Source organism: Candoia aspera, chromosome 2 (genome assembly GCF_035149785.1).
Source record: "Candoia aspera isolate rCanAsp1 chromosome 2, rCanAsp1.hap2, whole genome shotgun sequence".
Classification (NCBI taxonomy): domain Eukaryota; kingdom Metazoa; phylum Chordata; class Lepidosauria; order Squamata; family Boidae; genus Candoia; species Candoia aspera.
Window position 1 is genome coordinate 13,287,325 of NC_086154.1, and position 21,292 is coordinate 13,308,616.

Sequence of the window (21,292 nt, forward strand, 5' to 3'; positions counted from 1 at the left end):
CCCACCAGCTTCCTGTTTACCTGTTTACCTGATTTCCTTTTTCCTTTCTTTCTTCTTTACATTTTAAAAATGAGAGTTGGCAAGTGGTGAAGCGCCATCTCCCAGAATCCTCTCTATTCCCTTCAAAGGGTTCCAGTAAACTGTCTTAGAAAATAAAAATGCTTGACTGCCGCAGCTGCTTTATTTGGACATGTTTTCCCCCCCTCCCTGCTCCCTTAAAAGACAAATGTAACCAGAGAGAGTCATGAACACCAATGTAAGAAACAGGGGTTGGAACAGGTCGGATCCAGACAAGTCGGTCCTTTGTATACCCTCTTATAAGCCGCATTTTTGTGAAAGCACCGAAAGCGTATTTTCAAAATCCCGAATGTACACATTGGTTCCCAAAGTGTGGGAAACTCCAGAATAGACAATACTGAGCTGGATGCAAGGGCATCTGCAGAGTGTGATCCAAAAAGTCAAGATGGTGTCCATGATGGTGCAATCAAACATGGGTGGACCTTTGATCACACCATTGTAATGGGCCACCATCTTGACTTTTTGGACCACGCCTTGTGGACATCCCTGAATAGATGGGTTATAGATGTGACTCTGTTCATGTGGTAGGTCTTAGTTCTAGACATAAATGGTTAGGGAATAGAAGAAGGTGGAATATAATATTAACATCGGATGATAATCAGATTGCGGTGAAAGCCTTTGGATTTTGGTTTTTGGAAGCCCCAACCAGCAATTGGCCTCTGCAAATAAGATTAGGAAAGAGTTTCTTCTAAGCCACTGAAGGTCTGCTGCTAGTAAGCTTAGACAATACTATCTCTGAAGGTCCAGTGCCCTTATTTGGCAAAAAGCAGGTTTTTTTCTGCTCAAGGAATACATCTGTTCGCTGTATTATAACATAGGTAAAGGTAAAGGTTTCCCTTGACCTTAAGTCCAGTCGTGTCTGTCTCTAGGGGGTGGTGCTCATCTCTGTTTCAAAGCCGAAGAGCCGGCGTTTGTCCATAGACACTTCCTCTGTGGTCATGTGGCCGGTATGACTACACAGAACGCCGTTACCTGCCTGCTGAAGTGGTACCTATTAATCTGCTCACATTGGCATGTTTTTGAACTGCTAGGTTGGCAGGAGCTGGGACTAGCAATGGGAGCTCACCCTGTCATGTGGATTCGAACCGCCGACCTTCCGATTGGCAAGCTCAGCAGCTCAGTGGTTTAAACCGCAGCGCCACCACGTCCCCAATGTATTATAACATAGTCCCATGCAAATATTACTTAATTTTCAGATGAGTTTTGTAGTTCTGCAAATGGTCTGATCTGGATTGTTCCAGAGGTAGTACAATCTAACACACTCTCTGTCTTGGAGGCATAATTTGGAAAAAAAAAAAGTTTGGTTCTCTCATTGTTCAACTTGGAGAAAACACAAAGGGCTGTAGTATTTTTGTTCTTAATCAGGGTAACATGTCATTTACCAGGAAACTAATGAGAAATAAGCATCCGTTCAGGGTATTCAGACCATGATTTTTTAAATGCCCTTTTTAAGTGCCTATAAATGTGTGGTTAGAGAGTGAGGTGTGCTGAGAAATACAGCAATAGTAGCCCCTGTTTGCGGAAATATCCTTGCCAAATTTCAGACAGATACCTGTAGATTAAAGGGGGATTGTGCAAAGGAAAAGCTTATTAGCAATGGCCCTTCCTAATGTGATGAGAGCTAATATCAGAATGGAGGTATATAAGGGACCAGTTTATTGATCTTTATGAGCCTCGTGTGGTGCAGAGTGGCAGGCGGCAGTATTGCAACTGAAAACTCTCCCCACGACCTGAGTTTGATCCCAGCGGAAGGAAGCCGGATTCTCTCTCGGGTAGCTGGCTCAGGTCGACTCGGCCTTCCACCCTTCCGAGGCAACGACTGGGGAGGGCAATGTCCAACCACCCTGCTCTATAGTTTGCCAAGAAAACATCACAGAAATGGTGTCCCCACAAAGGGTCAGACATGACTCGGTGCTTGCATGGGAGACCTTTCACCTTATTGATCTTTTCCATTAAATAAAGGTTCTTGTTAAGGTGGGTCAGCTACCCAGTGCACCTCAGAATATTTATTTATTTATTTATTATTCGAGTTTATACAGCCACCCATCTCATACAGATGCTCAGAATGAGAGTGGGTGATGATGAAGTGCCCTTTATTTATATATTTTGATCTGGAAGGCTGCCTGACTCCTAAATGACTCTGGGAGGCTCACCTAGCTTAAGTGTAAATGTTTTTGCCATCCATCTGAGGCACAGCCATAGGCAGGATCATTTTGATTGGATTGGAGATTAAACGTGTGAGTTGTTAAATTCAGTCAGTCCTCAATCTTCTGGCAATGCGTTTATATAAATGGCAACCTTCTCCCCCTTTTTTGTCTTCTTTTGGGCACAGCTGCCACAAAATCAATGTCTATAGGGCAATGGAGTTCTGGGAAAACAGATTGAGGGTCAGAACTTCATAGATAGACCAAATGCAGAATGGAGTGACTTAGACCCATCTGCTCTGTCTCACATACAGGAAGTCCTCGCTTAACGACCACAGTTGGGACCAAAATTTTGGTTGCTAAGCCAAGTGGTCATTAAGCAAATCTGACCTGATTTTATGACCTTTTTTGCAGCAGTCGTTAAGCAAATCACCACAGGCATTAAGCAAACCATATGGTTGTTAAGTGAATCATGCAGTTCCCCATTGATTTTGCTTGCCAGAAGTTGGCCTGGAAGGTCAAAAATGGTGATCACACGACCATGGGACACTGCGAGGGTCATAAATGTGAACTGGTTGCCAAGCGCCCAAATCGTGATCACGTGAGTGTGGGGATGCTGTGACAGTCGTAAGTGTGAGGACCGGTCATAAATCAGTTTTTCTAGCATTGTCATAAGTCCCAGCTGTCACTAAAGGACTGGTTGTTAAGTGAAGGCTACTGTAACTGAGAATATGTTGTAAATTACTTTCCTTCACCTTGAAACTTGAGTGATGGTCAAATGTGCAGTACCTGCCCCTTATTAATGCCAAAAAGAAAAGAAAAGAAAATAGGTGACAGGACAACCACAACATGTATCAAGGGAGCATACCTTTCTGCAATATATGTCTGATTAGAAAGTCTGTAGAGATAAAATTGGATGTAGAAGTTATCTATTTTGCTCAGCCTGGGTTTACCGGTGTGGAAAATCCCTGATCCTCTACTTCAGTTACTTCACAAGAGGATTTCCCCCTACTCTTTTTCTAGTTCTGGATTTGGCTGCAGAAACTGGAATAGCCACTACTTCCTTTTTTTGTGTGTTTTGTGCTTCCAAGCAGGATTTTGAAAGTGAAACTCAGAACTGTTGAAGAAGAAAGTTCTGTGAATTCCATTTTATTCCCCAGCTGGTTTGGTTTTTTTTCCCCCTGAGTCATTCATTCATTCATTCATTCATTCAGCCAGTTTGGTATAGTAGTTAATGCTCTCAGCTAGAAACCAGGAGACTGAGAGTTCTAGTCCCGCCTTAGGCCTGAAAGCCGGCTGGGTGATCTTGGGCCAGTCCCTTTCTCTCAGCCCAACAAACCTCACAGGGTGGTGGTTGTGGGGAAAATAGGAGGAGGAAGGAGTAATAGGTATGTTCCCTGCCTTGAGTTATTTGTAAAAATAATAAAGGCAGGAGAGCAAATGAATGAATGAATTTATTCATTCATTCATTCATTTCTGTCTAATTGTTTAACCGTAAGCTTTCAATACAAAGTTCTGTCAAGGGAACTAGCAATTTAGAACTCCATAGGGGTGAATGTACACCCACACCCACATATAAACCTTTCCCCAATTAACAAGGATAAAACCAAAGGCCTAATTAGCCCATTTAGTATGGATCACTGGCCATTTCTTGAGGGATGGACCATATTACATGGTCCTCCAGCCATCCTCAGCCCATTTTTTTCCCCACTGAAAATCAAAAGTAGTGTTTTTCTGACTTGGCAGGCTTCTCTTTTTTTCTCACTTTTTTTTCTTTTTTTACAAGTTCATTGATGGAACAGTGGAGCACTGATGGCCCTGTATTTTTGGTTTAAACTGAAATTGGTGACTTCCTTCTTCTACCGCAAGTGACAGGAAAAACAGTTAAACCTCAGTGTTTTCTGGCCTGCCTGCCTGCCTACCTTCCTCTTTTTTCTTTTTTCTTCTTTCTTTATTTCCATCAACCCAGGAGGGATGGGAAGTAGGGGAGTTCACCAACAACAGTCTGTAGTAAATGCAGTTTGGACAAAATACCATGCCAAAGCAGAGGAATAGGCTGAAATCCAGAAAGAGATTTCATAAACTAACTTCATTTCCAGCCAATTGACACAAAGGAGTCCAACAGCTTAAGGCCTGCAATGCAGGAAAGTCCTACGCTGGTTGTGATCCCATAATATATCTTCCTACTGTGTAAAGAAGTACAGGCAGTCCTCACATAATGACCACAATTGGGACCAGCAACTCCACCGCTAGCGATTCGGTGGTTAAGCGAATCATCATGTGACTGTGCCCGACTTAATGACATCAGTTCTGCTGTGGTCATTAAGTGAATCACTGCAGGTCATTAAGTGCAACGTCACATGACTGTGACTTGTGACTTCTTGTCAGCTTCCCCATTGAGTTTGCTTGTTGGAAGCTGGCTGTGAAGGTCACAAATGGCAATCATGACCACGAGATGCTGCAGCCATCATAAATGCACGCTAGTTGCCAAGAGCCCAAATCTCGGTCACGTGACTGAGGAGATGCTACAACAGCTGCAAGTTTGAAGATTGGTTGTAAATCCACTTTTTCAGTGGTTCAAACCATCGCTGAATGAGGCAGTCGTTAATCAAGGACTCCCTGTAATTATTTGGTTGGGCGTGAAAATCCTGCCACTGAGTTCTCTTTATTAACTCTAAATATTATAAGAGAGAGAGGAAAACACCATTGTAGCATCATTTTTAAATCAGCATAATGCTACTAAAACCAAAACTAAGAGAAAAGGTCTGGGAAAATAGCCGAGGGATAATACTCCCTCTGAATAATATTGGATAATACTGAAGATGGCAAAAAATGAGTATAACTCATATCTGTCTGGGGAGACAGCCCAGCCACCTGATGCCAGGGGAGGGGAGAATTATAGGTAAAATGTGCAGTAACAGATTGGCTGTGTTTGTACAACATATTTAGCTTGGCTCCCAAATGAATCCCCTATATCTGGACCACCATAAAACAGTGGATCATCAGCTGAACCTATGGCCTGGTGAGTTTTATGCAACCGGTCAAACTGGGTTAATGTTCTCTTAGTTCTTGTTTGCGAAGAGGATAGCAGCTCCTGCCCTGGTGAAGATGTTGCCACTGAGTGGGATCATATAATACACGTGTTTGTTTATTATTTCAATTCATATATTATTTGATTTAGAAAGCTGCCTCAAAAATCAACTCTGGGTGGCATATCATTAAAACCAGTGCAATACCTTAAAAAGCGAACAAAAAAAGAATGTCTTATAAGAGGGAAATACATATCACAGCCTAAACAAACAATATAAACAAGAGATCACACCACTGAGCTTGAATGTCTAAAGGCTAGCTCTGAGGGGAAGCTACTTCAAAGAACCAGGGCCACAACAGACAACACACACCCTTCTTAAACCCCATCAGATGGTATTGCTAAATGGTTGTTGTTGTTTATTCGTTTAGTCGCTTCCGACTCTTCGTGACTTCGTGGACCAACCCACGCCAGAGCTTCCTGTCAGCCGTCAACACCCCCAGCTCCCGCAGGGACGAGTCCGTCACCTCTAGAATATCATCCATCCACCTTGCCCTTGGTCGGCCCCTCTTCCTTTTGCCCTCAGCATCTTCTCCAGGGTGTCCTGTCTTCTCATTATGTGGCCAAAGTATTTCAGTTTTGCCTTTAATATCATTCCCTCAAGTGAGCAGTCTGGCTTTATTTCCTGGAGGATGGACTGGTTTGATCTTCTGGCAGTCCAAGGCACTCTCAGAATTTTCCTCCAACACCACAGTTCAAAAGCATCGATCTTCCTTCTCTCAGCCTTCCTTATGGTCCAGCTCTCGCAGCCATATGTTACTACGGGGAACACCATTGCTTTAACCATGTGGACCTTTGATGTCAGTGTGATGTCTCTGCTCTTAACTATTTTATCGAGATTTGTCATTGCTCTTCTCCCAAGGATTAAGGGTCTTCTGATTTCCTGACTGCAGTCAGCATCTGCAGTAATCTTTGCACCTAGGAATACAAAGTCTTTCACTGTTTCTACATTTTCTCCCTCTATTTGCCAGTTATCAATCAAGCTGGTTGACATAATCTTGGTTGTTTTGAGGTTTAGCTGCAAGCCAGCTTTTGTACTTTCTTCTTTCACCTTCATCATAAGGCTCCTCAGTTCCTCTTCGCTTTCAGCCATCAAAGTGGTATCATCTGCATATCTGAGATTGTTAATGTTCCTTCCAGCGATTTTAACCCCAGCCTTGGATTCCTCAAGCCCAGCATGTTGCATGATGTGTTCTGCGTACAAGTTGAATAGGTAGGGTGAGAGTATACAGCCCTGCCGTACTCCTTTCCCAATCTTAAACCAATCTGTTGTTCTGTGGTCTGTTCTTACTGTTGCTACTTGGTCATTATACAGATTCTTCAGGAGGCATACAAGATGACTTGGTATCCCCATACCGCTAAGAACTTGCCACGATTTGTTATGGTCCACACAGTCAAAGGCTTTAGAATAGTCAATAAAACAGAAATAGATGTTTTTCTGAAACTCCCTGGCTTTTTCCATGATCCAGCGGATATCGGCAATTTGGTCCCTAATTCCTCTGCCTTTTCTAAACCCAGCTTGTACATCTGGCAATTCTCGCTCCATGAATTGCTGAAGTCTACCTTGCAGGACCTTGAGCATTACCTTACTGGCATATGAAATGAGTGCCACTGTTCGATAGTTTGAACATTCTTTAGTGTTTCCCTTTTTTGGTATGGGGATATAAGTTGATTTTTTCCAGTCTGATGGCCATTCTTGTGTTTTCCAAATTTGCTGGCATATAGCATGCATTACCTTGACAGCATCATCTCACAAGATTTGAACAGTTCAGCTGGGATGCTGTCGTCTCCTGCTGCCTTTTTATTAGCAATGCTTCTTAAGGCCCATTCAACCTCACTCTTCAGGATGTCTGGCTCTAGCTCACTGACCACACCGTCAAAGCTATCCCCGATATTGTTATCCTTCCTATACAGGTCTTCCGTATATTCTTGCCACCTTTTCTTGATCTCTTCTTCTTCTGTTAGGTCCTTGCCAGCTTTGTGTTTGATCATACCCATTTTGGCCTGGAATTTACCTCCAATGGTTCTAATTTTCTGGAGGAGGTCTCTTGTCCTACCTATTCTATTGTCTTCTTCCACTTCCACGCGTTGCTTGTTTAAAAATAATTCTTTATCTCTTCTGGCTAACCTCTGGAATTTTGCATTTAATTGGGCATATCTCCCCCTATCACTGTTGCCTTTTGCTTTCCTTCTTTCTTGGGCTACTTCTAGTGTCTCAGCAGACAGCCATTTTGCCTTCTTGGTTTTCTCTTTCTTTGGGATGTATTTTGTTGCCGCCTCCTGAACAATGTTGCAAACTTCTGTCCAGCGTTTTTCCGGGACCCTATCTACTAAGTCCAGCCCCTTAAATCAATTCTTCACCTCCACTGCATATTCCTTAGGAATATTAGTGAGCTCATATCTAGCTGATCTGTGGGTCTTCCCTAATCTCTTTAGTCTGATCCTAAATTGTGCAAGAAGAAGTTCGTGATCTGAACTACAGTCAGCTCCAGGTCTTGTTTTTACCGACTGTATAGATGTCCGCCACCTTTGGCTGCAAAGGATGTAGTCAATCTGATTTCAGTGTTGTCCATCTGGTGAAGTCCATGTATAATGCCGTCTCTTAGGTTGTTGGAAGAGAGTGTTTGTTATGCAGAGTGAGTTGTCTTGGCAAAATTCTATCAGCCTATGTCCTGCTTCGTTTTGTTCTCCCAGGCCATGCTTACCTGTAATTCCAGGTGTCATTTGACTGCCCACCTTAGCATTCCAGTCTCCCGTGATGAAAATAACATCTCTTTTAGGTGTGTTGTCCAGTAGGTGCTGCAGATCCTCATAGAACTGCTCTACTTCAGCTTCTTCAGCATCTGTGGTTGGGGCGTATATTTGGATCACTGTGATGATTGCTCCACTGTAATGGAGCGGACATGAAGTGTGTACATTCTGTCAGATCTTATGGGGTAGACAAAACTTATGGGAGAGTTAGCACTGCATTCCTCTGGGCAGAGAGCTCTGATGTTGCTCCTGGGACCTGTTGGAGCCTCTCTCCCAGCTTGGGAATCACAGCCCTAAGGGCTCCCACCACCACTGGGACCACTTTGGCCTTCACTTTCCACATCCTCTCTACTTACTCCTTCAGGCCCTGGTACTTCTCCAGCTTCTCATACTCCTTCTTCCTGAGGTTGCTGTCACTTGGCACCACTACATCTCTCACCACCACTGTCTTCTGGTCCTTGTCTACTGCCACAGTATCTCATTGATTGGCCAGTACCTGCCTGTCTGTCCGGAATACACACATACACAGGTCTAGAAACGAAGATGTTGTGGGTTCCAGTTCTGCCTTGGACACAAAGCCAACTGGTGACCTTGGATGACAGTAACCCTAGGAAGAAGAAGGGAAGGGCAAACCACTTCCGAAAAACCTTGCCAAGAAAACTGCAGAGACACACTCAGGCAGTCATCAGGAGTTAAAAACTGACTTGAAGGCACAACACCCCCACCCCATTTATATTTAGTACTATATTACTAAATACATTTACATTTACATTTATAATTTATATTTATATTTATGAAGAAGAAAGGTCCCCAAGTCATTTTCTGACTCTTTATATATAAATAGATTTATATTATTTATTGTCAATACATTATATTTAATATTATGTATACACACATTTAGTACACACATTCATATATGCACACATCGAATGTATACAGAGACACATGTACAAGATCTTGTGCTCAAGACTGGAGAATCAGGTCTTTAACTTGCTTCATCATACACCAGTCTCAGTGGTGGAGTTCGTTTCTTATCCCAGTGATGGTTGGAAGTTAAGTTTATAAATTTAAGCTTCTGCCTCTGTTTAAGATCCGTTCGGACGTTTCCATCGAGATAGTAATGTCCTCCTGTCTTCCATAGAATTCTAATGAATGAAATAAGTTTTTAGAGGTTCTGTGGATTATTAATTTTTAAAATTGTAATTGTCTTTCAATCAACATTTTTACTTTAAAAAAAATCTTAATTGTATCTCCAGATTTGGGAGTTGTTAAGGTGGGGTATAATTTTATAAACCATCGGTAGATAAATACCAAGTGACGAGAAAGTCCTTAGCAAATCATGGTTAATTTATACAGCTCGCACATGTTCTTATGGGCAGATTGCCAGAATCGTCTGACAGGTTTGTGAGATCTCAGGTGATTTTAAAATAAATAAATGAAGAGAAGAGGAGGTGCACCTCATAGGTAAAGTGCCCCAGGCTTCAAGGAAACAAATAAACCAATACTTGGTGATGAAATGCAAAGGTTGAACGACCACAATGAGATGCCAAAAGTGCAACATCACATGACTGCACATCACTTCTTATCAGAGTGGCAGTTTCTTATAGCCAGGCCCTACGCCACATAGGGCTTTGTAGGTGCTAGCCAGCACCTTGAATTTGCACCTGGAAGCTTACCAGTAACAGTGCAACTCATGTGGCAGAGGTGATACATGGGTGTAGCAAGGAGTACCCATAACTACTCACGCCACTGTATTCTGGACCAGCCATAGCTTCTGAGTAGACTTCAAAGGCAGAACCATATAGACCACATTGTAGTTGTCCACCCATGCGGTGACCGAGGTATGAATGACCCTGAGAAGGGACTCCTGGAATGGGCATCATTGGTGCACTAAATGAGTCTGAGTGAAGGCTTTCTTGGGCACAGCTGCCATCTGCTCCTCAAGCAGGTCCTGTGAGCCCTGGAAGGTCCCCAAGTGCAACCCGTTCAGAATCAAAGATGAAAAGCATCCAGAACTAGAAGACCTGGGCACCCATAGCTACTTGGTCTTGTCAGGGTTAAATGTGAGTCTCCCAATCCAGACCTAAACAGCCTCCAAGTTCTGAGCTCTGAAGGTATTCTTGTGACCCATCCTTCCCCAGGAGAACAAATCACTAAACAAAGCCAATGTCCAGCTACCTGCAGATGGGATAACTACCGTATATAATGATGGATAAGCCCATCTGCTGACTAGCCAACCCACAAAATTTCAACCAAAATGCCATCACCAGTGGATAAGCCAACCCTGGAATTTTTAACCGCAGCAACAGGTTGGAAACTGCAAACTGTCACATCGTCATTTATAAAACCACATGATTTTATGGTTGTGAAGGGCTTTAAAAAATCTGAGCTCTGGTTCGCAGATAAGCCAAACCCAATTTTTGGGTGTATTTTGGAACCTAAAATTCTCAGCTTACCTACAAGTATGCACAGTATGTTCTGCTGCTCTTATTGCCATGTTGTGATCCCTAATGCGGACTGTTACACATACTCAGCAAGGTCACTCTTTTTCTCCAACAGCGCTCTAGGCATCTCCTCTGTTGTTTCATCTCCTGGAACTCCTCAGAAAATGAAGGAGCACCACAGGATTAATGCATAGAGAGAGGCCGTATAGACCCAAAGCAGCCAAGATCCATGTCAGGCACCTGTTCCAGGTAGAGACTAAGGCCTTGGTTGGACTGCCCACCAGATCTCCAGGGAGTACCCGAAGCTCCCTCCGAAACACATCTGGATCCATTAGTCGCCTGGGTTGGACCAATTGGAAGGTCCTATCTCCATGCGGGGGAGTGGGGATCAGCACCAGCAAGCCAAAAAACCACATGGTTTTTGAGCTGACCATGACAAAAAGTGATGGTGATGATGATGTATTCCGACTTCAGATCATGTCACCATTGCCCCGAGAGGACAATCAGATCAAGCATGTGACCACAGGTGTATGTTGGGCCCTCAATAACTTGGGTCAGGTCCATGGTGGCCACGGTGGCCATCAACTCCTCAGGTGTACCAGGTTTTAAGCTGCATGAGGGCATGTTAAAGTCGCCCAGAACTATCAGTGACAGAGCTGAACAGCTCAAGCATGGATGTTGCGCATCAGGAAGGCCAATACCCCAGCAACAAGCCCAACTGCTCCCCACAGCCCAGCTTCAGCCACAGAGTCTCACATCCATTATCTGCAATGAAGAGCCTCTGAAAACTGTCAAGGCCTCCTGGATTCTACCCATCCTGCCCTGAAGTCATGGCTGTTGCCAAAACCAAAACTCAGGAGGCCATATCTTCAAAAAGGGGATATCCCCCTCAAAGCTCACCCAGATCTGGGTTATACATGCAAATATCTTTATTAATAAATGTCAAATGTTAACATACATGGGTGCATGGATGGATAGAAGGAGCAGAGGAAAGTATTCCATTTTTCGAGATTCTCCTTGCTGCTTGGCAGAAACATACGAGATCTGGCTTGGGAAACATGAGACATACTATCAGAAGGAATCTGGTAGCACCTTTTCCTACTAACAAATGTTCTTAAAAGGTATAACATTTGTGAGCGGCAGCTTACTTCATCGACTCACGAAAGCTTATGCCTTTCAGTCCAATTGGACAATCAATAAAGCCACCCGTCTCACAACAGTGACACAGTGTGGCACACAGAGGATCAAAAACAATGAAGCATAATACAAAGAAGAACCAAAATTAATAACCAGCACACAAACAAACAAACATAGCATGCAGCTGGGTCTAAAACATTCCATTTTTAATCCATACAGACCAAAACAAATTAATCTACCAGCAAGGCTTATTCAGCCTCACGGCCCAAGTGCCTAAGGGAACATCCAGATCTTCAATTCCTCATGAAAGATCAGAAGGGTCTGTCTTAAACTTATCGTGAACTTGTATTAAATCTGGGCCATAGAGAAACCTTCATTAGCAAGGCCAAAAGGGTCTTCCTTAAATGTATCATTAAATCTAGACCTAAAGAGACATACTGCTGATTGATTGATTGATTATGTGCCATCAAGTTATTTTCAACTCTTAGAGACCACAAAGATTTTCTCCATGATGATCTATCCCTAACCTACACTTTCAAGTCTCCCAATGGTGCCCCCATCACCACTGTAATTGAGCCCATCCATCTTGCTGCTGGTCGTCCTCTTCTTCTCTTTCCTTCCACCTTTCCCAGCATTAGAGCCTTTTCCAGAGAGCTGGGTCTTTGCATAAGGTGTCCGAAGTAGGATAATTTGAGCCTGGTCATTTGGGCCTTGAGTGAGAACTCTGGGTCGATTCGTTCAATGAACCATTTGTTTGTTTTCTTGGCTGACCATGCTATTCTCAGGAGGCTTCTCCAACACCCAAGCTCAAAAGTGTCTTCCTAACCTGCTTCTTCCAAGTCCAACTTTCACCTCTACAGAGTGTCACAGGGAATACCTTGGCTTGCATGATTCTGATCTTTGTAGCTATAGACACAGCATACCATCTGAATAGCTTTTATTGCTTATTTATTTATTTATCAAATTTTATCACCGCCCATCTCCCCCACAAGGAGGGACTTGGGCAGTTTACAGTGAAAGCAAAGTTTAAAATTCAACACAATTATAAATACAATAAATATTAATATTAATAAACAATAAAAATATAAAATATGATAAAATCCAGATGGCTAAAGGTTCCCTATCAGTCCGTGAGTAAAAGGGCCATTCTAGGGCCATTCTAGGGCGCTAGCCATCCCCAGGAATGACTATTCCCCTTCCAGTTCCAGGCATGCTGGCAAATCCAGGTTTTTAGTTTTTTACGGAAGTCCAGGAGCGAGCGGGCTTGTCTCACCTCTGGGGGAAGAATGTTGCTTATAGCTGTTGATATTATTATATGTTATGGGCCATTTAGTCTAGAGGCCCTTATTTTATAGCGATTTTACAATTGATCATTTTCTGGTATAATTTTGTTTTTATTCTATGTTTGTATTGGGCATGATAAAGCAATTTACTACAACTTCCTCTTATTGCCTAAGATGGCTTGAGCCTGATTACTTCATTTAGAAATTATGAATTGGTGTCATCTGGACGTAAAAGAGAGATTTTATGAGAAAACATAATCCTCCGCAAGAATGGAAGGTTTGGAAATTGAATGTTGAATGTCTTATGCTTATGTGGCTGCCAGAAAAAATGAAAGCAGGGATGGAGTTTCCCCGTACTGGAACTCCATTTCCTATGCTCAGAGTTCCTTATTAACCAGAAGAACACTGAAGCTAAATTCAAATCAACCCCAAGTTATTGGGCAAGGTGAATATCATCATCATCACCATCATCATCATTATCCTCTTCATCCTCATCAGCAGCAGCCTGTTATCAATATATCATATTTATATATAGCAACTTCAGCACAGGATTTCCCTTGAACAGTCAAAGGCAAATCCAATACACATAATTAAACAAATGAAAGTAAAAACAACGCTGCTGTTAAAAGGCAAGTTATGGACACTGTCCAATAAGTCCTTGCCCAAATTTCTGAAAATTGCTAGATAAAACACTCTACCCCAGAAATTCTCTTCTCTGGTAGGATGTATTTTTATCCCTGCGTTTAAGGGATGCAGCTTTGCAAATGAGATAGAAAACAAGTCTCCATCCTCTTCTGAATGAAGGTTCTTTGAACCTCCATCTTGTTGGCCTCCACGTATCTGGTTGGTCTTGAGGTTTTACTATCTGAGGCAGTGAATGGAATAGCATCCTTTCTCATTCTAGGTATGTGTCATGTTCACTGATTCAATGTAGTTTATACATCATAACGTTTCACATGCCATGGCGCTGACGCGCATTTCTGTTTGGGAGGGAGCTGCTGTGAGACCTTGTACCAAGCTCTGTATGTGGAATCAGTACAATGGAATGTGCTTGGGTTATTTTCTCTGCCCAAGGACATTTCCCGCAGACCATCAGAGACCGTTAGGAGCACTTGGGATTGTGAACTTGGGAAGATTCTATTCTTTAATAAATCAGATATCTTTGAATTCCTACTCATGAGTCTGATGGTGTTTTAGAATAGGCAACCATTACATAAAGCTGAGAATCCCCCAAAGTTGTACTGTTAGCTCTTACCAAGATCAGTCTCTTGTGAGGGAAAATAGTTAACAATGACTGAGTCAAAATCCATGACTGGGGGACTCAAGGAGATGGCTAGCTTGATGCCCGAGTTGACGGTCAAGAGCGGAGAACTGAATCTCACCACAGAACCTTCAGAATCCTGAGACTTGTCAAGGGATGAATCGAATTCCAATCCTGATTCAGAGGAATCTGACAATGGGGAAGAGCCAAAGCAACCGGCACCCAGCGAATTGCTCGCAGAGTTGATCACCTTGGATGAAGTGGGGGAACCTGTAACGATTGCCTAAACCCAAATACTCAGTCTCACAAGCTCGGGCTTAAAGATAACTGATTTATTAAATGAATAGTATGCAAATACAGAGAAAGCTGAGAATGAGCAAAAGCGCGCCAAATACAAACTTAAAAGCCTTGCTTGTAAGCAGGTCCCGCCCCGTCGCCCGTCAGGACGCTCCCCCTCCCAGGTGCTGGAAGCCGTTAGACGCGCCTGGGAAAGTAACCTTGAACAGGAGCGCAAACCCAAACATGCATTCCAAGCCCTCAAAACAATGGAGGGCGAAAGAATGGAAAAACCCCGGGTGAAGGAACACGGAACAGAGAATGATATGTGAAACGTTACAATGTTAACCAGACATTAGAATGAGAACATGACATATTGCCCCCCCAAAAGAAATTAGGGAGCCGGTTTGTCGGGATAGGCAGAGTGAAATTGGGCTACAAGACGAGGAGAATGCACGTCCGGAGCAGCAACCCATTCAGGATGAGGGAAATGTTTCCAGCGGACGAGGTATTGTAAAGCAGAGCGCTGGCGTCTGGAATCGAGGATAGATGCCACCTCAAAGTGTTGCTGGTTGTCGATCATGAGGGGAGGCGGAGGAGTGGGTTGTGGATGCCAACGGTCCGATGACAGGCAGGGTTTGAGTAAGCTACAATGGAAAACAGGATGTAAACGTTTAAGGTTGTGAGGCAAATCAAGTTTAAACGTAACAGGGTTGAGCTGAGCAACAATTGGAAAAGGACCGACAAATTTAGGACCAAGTTTCTTAGAGGGTTGTGGGGACTTGATAAACTTAGTTGATAAGTAGACTTTATCTCCGACCGCAAAGGATGGTTCTGGGGAACGCTTTGCATCGGCATGGCGTTTATAGGTAGCCTGGGCATGGCGGAGAGCGAGTAGAATATTAGACCATGAGTCTTTGAGAGAGTCTGCCCAGTCAGCGAGGGTGGCTGGTAGCGGTTGAGGATGAGGAAGTTCAGGAATCGGAACAAATTCACGTCCAAAAACTGTTTTAAAGGGAACTTGACCAGTGGTTTGATGAATGGAATTGTTGTAAGCGACCTCAGCAAATGGGAGTAGATCGACCCAGTTGTCTTGCTGGTAGTTAACAAAAGCTCTGAGGTATTGTTCCAATGTAGAATTAACCGCCTCTGTAGATCCGTCCGTTTCCGGATGCCAAGCGGTAGAAAGCGACTGTTTGGTACCCAAAAGTTTCAAAAATGCCCGCCAAAATTGTGACGTAAATTGTGTGCCTCTGTCACTCACCAAACGGGCGGGGATACCGTGGAGGCGGTACACGTGGATGAGGAAGAGGCGTGCCAGCTGTTGTGCGGTGGGGATAGAAGCGCATGGAATAAAGTGGGCTTGTTTGGAGAAAAAGTCTTTGACGACCCAAATGACAGTTTTGCGTTGACTAGGGGGTAGATCAACGATAAAATCCATGGAGATATCCTGCCAAGGGACAGAAGGAGTGGCAACGGGTTGAAGGAGACCTTGGGGCTTGCCTGGTTTGCGCTTTATCGCCGCACATACAGGGCACGCAGTAACATATTCCTTCAAGTCTTTGAGTAAAGTTGGCCACCAGAATTGGCGGCGAACGAGGTGCAAGGTTTTTACGTAGCCAAAATGTCCAGCCAGCTTGTCATCGTGGCAGCGCTGGAGTATGGTTTTTCGCATTGCTTCGGGTACATAGAGACGATCGTTGCGCCAGGCAAGATCATCGGTGAAAGTCAAAATGTGTCTATTGGTTTGCAACCAAGTATCTGTTTTAAGGTGGGAGAGCAACTGTTGTTGCAAATCGGAGGGAATTGACAAGGGCGGCGGGCGGCTGGAAGGCAGAGCGGCTGGAGGCGGAGTTGATTGCGCTCGGGTCTGGCTGCGAGTCACTGCTGCCAAACCTAATTGTTTGTCGGTCCAGACGGTACCTTGGACCGTTGGCCCTGGGCCAGCATCTTGGGGTCTGCGCGAGAGTGCATCAGCTAAAAAATTTTTCTTGCCTGGTATAAATTTAAGAGTGAAGTCAAAGCGGCTGAAAAACTCAGCCCAGCGCAGCTGTTTGGGACTGAGTTTTCGACTGGTGCTTAAAGCTTCCAGGTTTTTATGGTCAGTCCAGACTTCAAAAGGGTTTGAAGTGCCTTCCAATAGGTGTCGCCATGTCTCTAAAGCTGTTTTTACAGCAAAAGCCTCTTTTTCCCAAACATGCCATCTTCTCTCTGTTTCCGTGAATTTGCGAGAGAGGTAGGCACAGGGTTTTAAAGCGCCAGATTGGTCAGATTGTAATAGAATTGCTCCTATGGAAAAATCGGAAGCATCGACTTGTACAACGAAGGGTTTAGAGGGGTTTGGATGCTGTAAAATTGGTTCTGTGGTAAAGATTTGTTTGAGCGCTTCGAACGCTTGCTGACAGGCTGGAGTCCATTTAAGGAGGGCGCCTGGGTTCTTTGAACGTCGCGTATCCCCCTGTCCTTTAGTTTTTAACAGTTCAGTAAGGGGGAGGGCGAGTTCCGCAAAATTTTGGGCGAATGCCCGATAGAAATTAGAGAATCCAAGGAAACTCTGTAATTGTCTCCTGGTACGGGGAGGTTCCCATGCCACGATGGCTTCTACTTTTGCAGGGTCCATTTCAATGCCATGAGCGGAAATCCGGTACCCTAGGTAATCAATTTGCGACTGATGAAAGGCACATTTTGACAGTTTTGCGTACAGCTCTGCTTTTTTCAATTTAGCTAGTACCTGACGCACCAAGTGTATATGTTCTGACATGGTTTCAGTATAAATCAATACATCATCCAAATATACCAGTACCCCCTTAAATAGGTGGTCATGCAAGACCTCATTGATCAGTTGCATAAAAACCCCAGGTGCCCCAGATAAACCGAATGGTAAGACTTTATATTGGAAAGCCCCAAGAGGACAGTTGAACGCTGTTTTCCACTCATCCCCTTCCCTTATGCGAATGCGAAAGTAGGCTTCTCTCAAATCCAGTTTTGAAAAAATTTTGCCACTGGCCAGATGTGATAACATATCTTTGATCAGGGGCAAAGGATATTTATTTAATATTGAGACCGCATTGAGCCCGCGAAAATCGGTACAAAGCCTTAATGACCCATCCTTTTTTGGCCTGAATAGGACAGGAGCTCCTACCGGGGAATTTGCTGGCTCAATGAAACCCCTAGCCAGATTTTTGTCAATGAACTCCCTTAGCGTGGTAAGCTCTTTGGGAGACATGGGGTATATTTTTGGGTGAGGCAATTTTACATTTGGTAAAAACTCAATGGCACAGTCCGTTTTTCGGTGGGGTGGCAAGCGATCCGCTTCCTTTTCCCCAAATACTTCAGCAAAATCTTGGTACTGATTGGGGAGTCCCTCAAGAGGTTGAAGCGTTTGCACAGTGGTATACGCTACCCCTCCACCCTCCATGTCCTCCAGTAGGTCCTTTTCGGGTACTTTGTAAAATCCATCTGCAAACGTCACAGTTCTATGCAGCCAGTTGATAAAAGGGTTTTGTTGCACAAACCAAGGCATCCCCAAGATTACCAGAGGACCCCCCACTGGAGCTACCACAAATGGCAGCTTTTCCTGATGGGAGCCCATCTGCAAGGCGACCAGTCCCGTGGAAAGATTGACTGCTTTCCCTCCCGCCATAGTTCCATCCAATTGGGTGAAAATCATGGGTCTTGGCAAAGGGAACGTGGGCAGTTCCAGAGCTGCTACGACATCAGGGTGCATCAGGGAACGGGAGCAACCCGAGTCTAGCATGGCCCATACTTCCACCGTTTTGGTTTTTGAGCTCAGTTTAAGTTTAACAGTCAGTGTGGGGAAGTTTCCACTCACCGAATCATGGTTACGCCCGGTTTCTTCCACCTGCCCTAGGGCGCCCTTCAGGGCAGGTGGTAGGCTTTTCCCGCCGGCTGTTCGAATTGCAACTCTTCCTCCTCTTCTCCGAAGGGAAGGTCTGGGGGGTCCAGTTCCGCGAGGGCTGCCTTCAGTTTTCGCGGTGGAGCAGGAGCAGGCGTCTTTACCGTGGGTTTCGTCTGTCGTTCCTCTGGACGGCGTCTTGGGCACGACGTGGCTCGATGTCCTTCTTTCCCACATCTGAGGCACTGACCCTTGGAGAACCGTTGCTCCCTCTCTTCCTCCCAGGGTTTTGGTTTGGGGCGGCTGGCAAGTCCAGATGTGCGCGCTCCTCTAGCGAGACGTGTTTGTCTAAGCTCTTTGGTATGGGCATAGGTTCGTAGGGCATTTTCTGCGCTTCCCGCCAACTGAATCCAACCATATAGCGTTTTAGGATCATCTCTGCCCAGAGCCCATCGAAGGATTTCGGGTTCAAGCCCCTGCTTGAACAATTCGATGATTGTTGGCTCAGACCAGTCTTCCACTTTTCCTGCCAAAGCTTTAAACTCCAACGCATATTTGGCCACTGGGAGGGACCCTTGGTAGAGTTTCCGCAGGTCATTTTTGGCCGTTTCTTGAGCTAGGGGGTCTTCGAAATGCTCTTTAAGTGCCCACAAAAAGTCATCGAAGTCCTCTAACTCAGTTGCCTCAGCTTGGCATAGTTGCACATACCAATCCGCTGCCTTTCCTCTCAGCTTGTTGGCAATGAAATTGACCTTGCCATGTTCAGACCGAAAATTTCGACCCCAATCTTCTATATAGTGCTTGGCATTAGTAATAAAGAAGGAGAGCGTTGTGGGATCCCCGTCGAACTTCACTCCAAATGGTGGGAAGGTTCTTGCCGGCTCAGCTGGCTGTGGCGGTGCCGCGAATGTCAGCGTGCGCCGAGCCCCCATGGGTGGTCGATCCCTAGGAGGTCTTGCCTCTTGCTCCCCCCCTTGACGGGCTGATCGAGTCTTGCTTCTCCCCCGGGTCGACATGGTACTATGCCTGGGGTACTGTGACGGCTCTTCCTCCCAATCCTCCGGGGTGGGCTCTGCCTCTCTGGGTAGATCCTCTCTGGGTAGATCCTTGAGGATCGTCACTATTAAATCCATTTTATCTTCTAATGCCCTCATACGGGCCGGAGTGACCGGCTCCTCCGAGGGTTGGTTGGTTACCACCACCCTCGGTGACAAGGGGACTTCGTGCTCCCAGGTCAATTGTGGAGACCCCCTCCCCTGTGCTCTTTCCATAACAGTTCTATGTTCACTCCTGAGACTCTCCTGCATGGATATCAGCAGCTCGTCCAATTGGATATCTCGCAACTCCCGACGTGCTGCTCTTTGCGCTCTCGAAGTTAGCACTGGCCGGCTTTTGGCCGCCTCCCGCTCTTCTTCGCTTCCCTCACTTGCGCGAAGTTGAGGTTCTGTCATCGCTAGCGTTCCCTCTTATCCAATGATTGGATGGGGCTAGCGGAAAATGGATAAAATGATTCTCAGCTTTATGTAACGATTGCCTAAACCCAAATACTCAGTCTCACAAGCTCGGGCTTAAAGATAACTGATTTATTAAATGAATAGTATGCAAATACAGAGAAAGCTGAGAATGAGCAAAAGCGCGCCAAATACAAACTTAAAAGCCTTGCTTGTAAGCAGGTCCCGCCCCGTCGCCCGTCAGGACGCTCCCCCTCCCAGGTGCTGGAAGCCGTTAGACGCGCCTGGGAAAGTAACCTTGAACAGGAGCGCAAACCCAAACATGCATTCCAAGCCCTCAAAACAATGGAGGGCGAAAGAATGGAAAAACCCCGGGTGAAGGAACACGGAACAGAGAATGATATGTGAAACGTTACAATGTTAACCAGACATTAGAATGAGAACATGACAGAACCTCAACCAGGGATGTCAGGGACGTCCTGGAAGTATCAGTTCCCACTAACCCCAGACAAAGAATCTACTACGGTGTCAACTGAGAGGAAACCGGGCACGAGAAGGAGAGGGGACTCTCGAACCCCTGAGAGACTAAGAGTGGTGGAAGCCAAAATAGAATTGATGGAGTACATGTTGAAAAATCTGTCTTTGTCACTGGAGGGGCAGGGGAGATGTGGAGGAGATCCCAGCTTCCCGCAACCATCCCCCATCCTCCCATCCAGACCACCAGCGGAGCGGGGCCGGAGACGGGTGTTCCAGGTGTTTAATTCACCCTGATCTGGTTGCTGCTTTGGAACTGCCTAGTTTCCCCCTCCAGCATCCTTTGATCTTCACACAGTTGGATGGTTCAACAGTGGGGGGGGGGGGGGGCAACCCATTTCACTGGAACTGTGGCAATGCAAATGGGCAGCCACCATGAGACTTTGAAATTTGTTGTAGCACCTGTTGGCAATCCCTTGGTAATCCTGGGGATTTCATGGTTGACCTATCGAAGCCCCTATATAAACTGGGAGCACAGAACTGTGACTTTTAAAGATGGGTTTTACCAAGCTCCTACAGTGGAGATAGTTGCATGTGCGGGGGTTGGAAGGGCAGCAATCACCATGCCACACCCTGACTTGCCACATTTAGAAGGCTTGCCTGCTCAATACCAAGAATTTGCAGACGTATTTGGGGAGATGGAAGCAGATCAGTTACCCTCCCACCGGAAAACTGACTGTGTAATAGAGTTGGTCCCCAATGCTCAATTGCCCAAGCCAAAAATTTATCCAATGACTCAGAAGGAGCTCGAGGCATTACGGGACTTCATTGACAAAAATCTGTCAAGGGGGTTTATTGAACCTGCTAATTCCCCAGTTGGGGCTCCTGTGTTATTCCGGGAAAAGAAAGATGGCACGCTTTGACTCTGTACGGACTATCGAGGGTTAAATTCCATCTCTATTGTCAACAAGTACCCTCTGCCCCTCATGAAGGACATGTTAGCTCATTTGTCAAAGGGCAAGATTTTCTCCAAGCTCGATCTTCGCGAA

At 45.1% G+C, this 21,292-nt stretch overlaps 1 protein-coding gene across 1 annotated transcript in view; it reads right to left on the minus strand.

Annotated features, from left to right (window-relative positions):
- The window catches only part of LOC134488915 (regulator of G-protein signaling 4-like), a 257,964-nt gene that overhangs the window by 110,316 nt on the left and 126,356 nt on the right, over nt 1-21,292 (minus strand). The window lies entirely within an intron of this gene.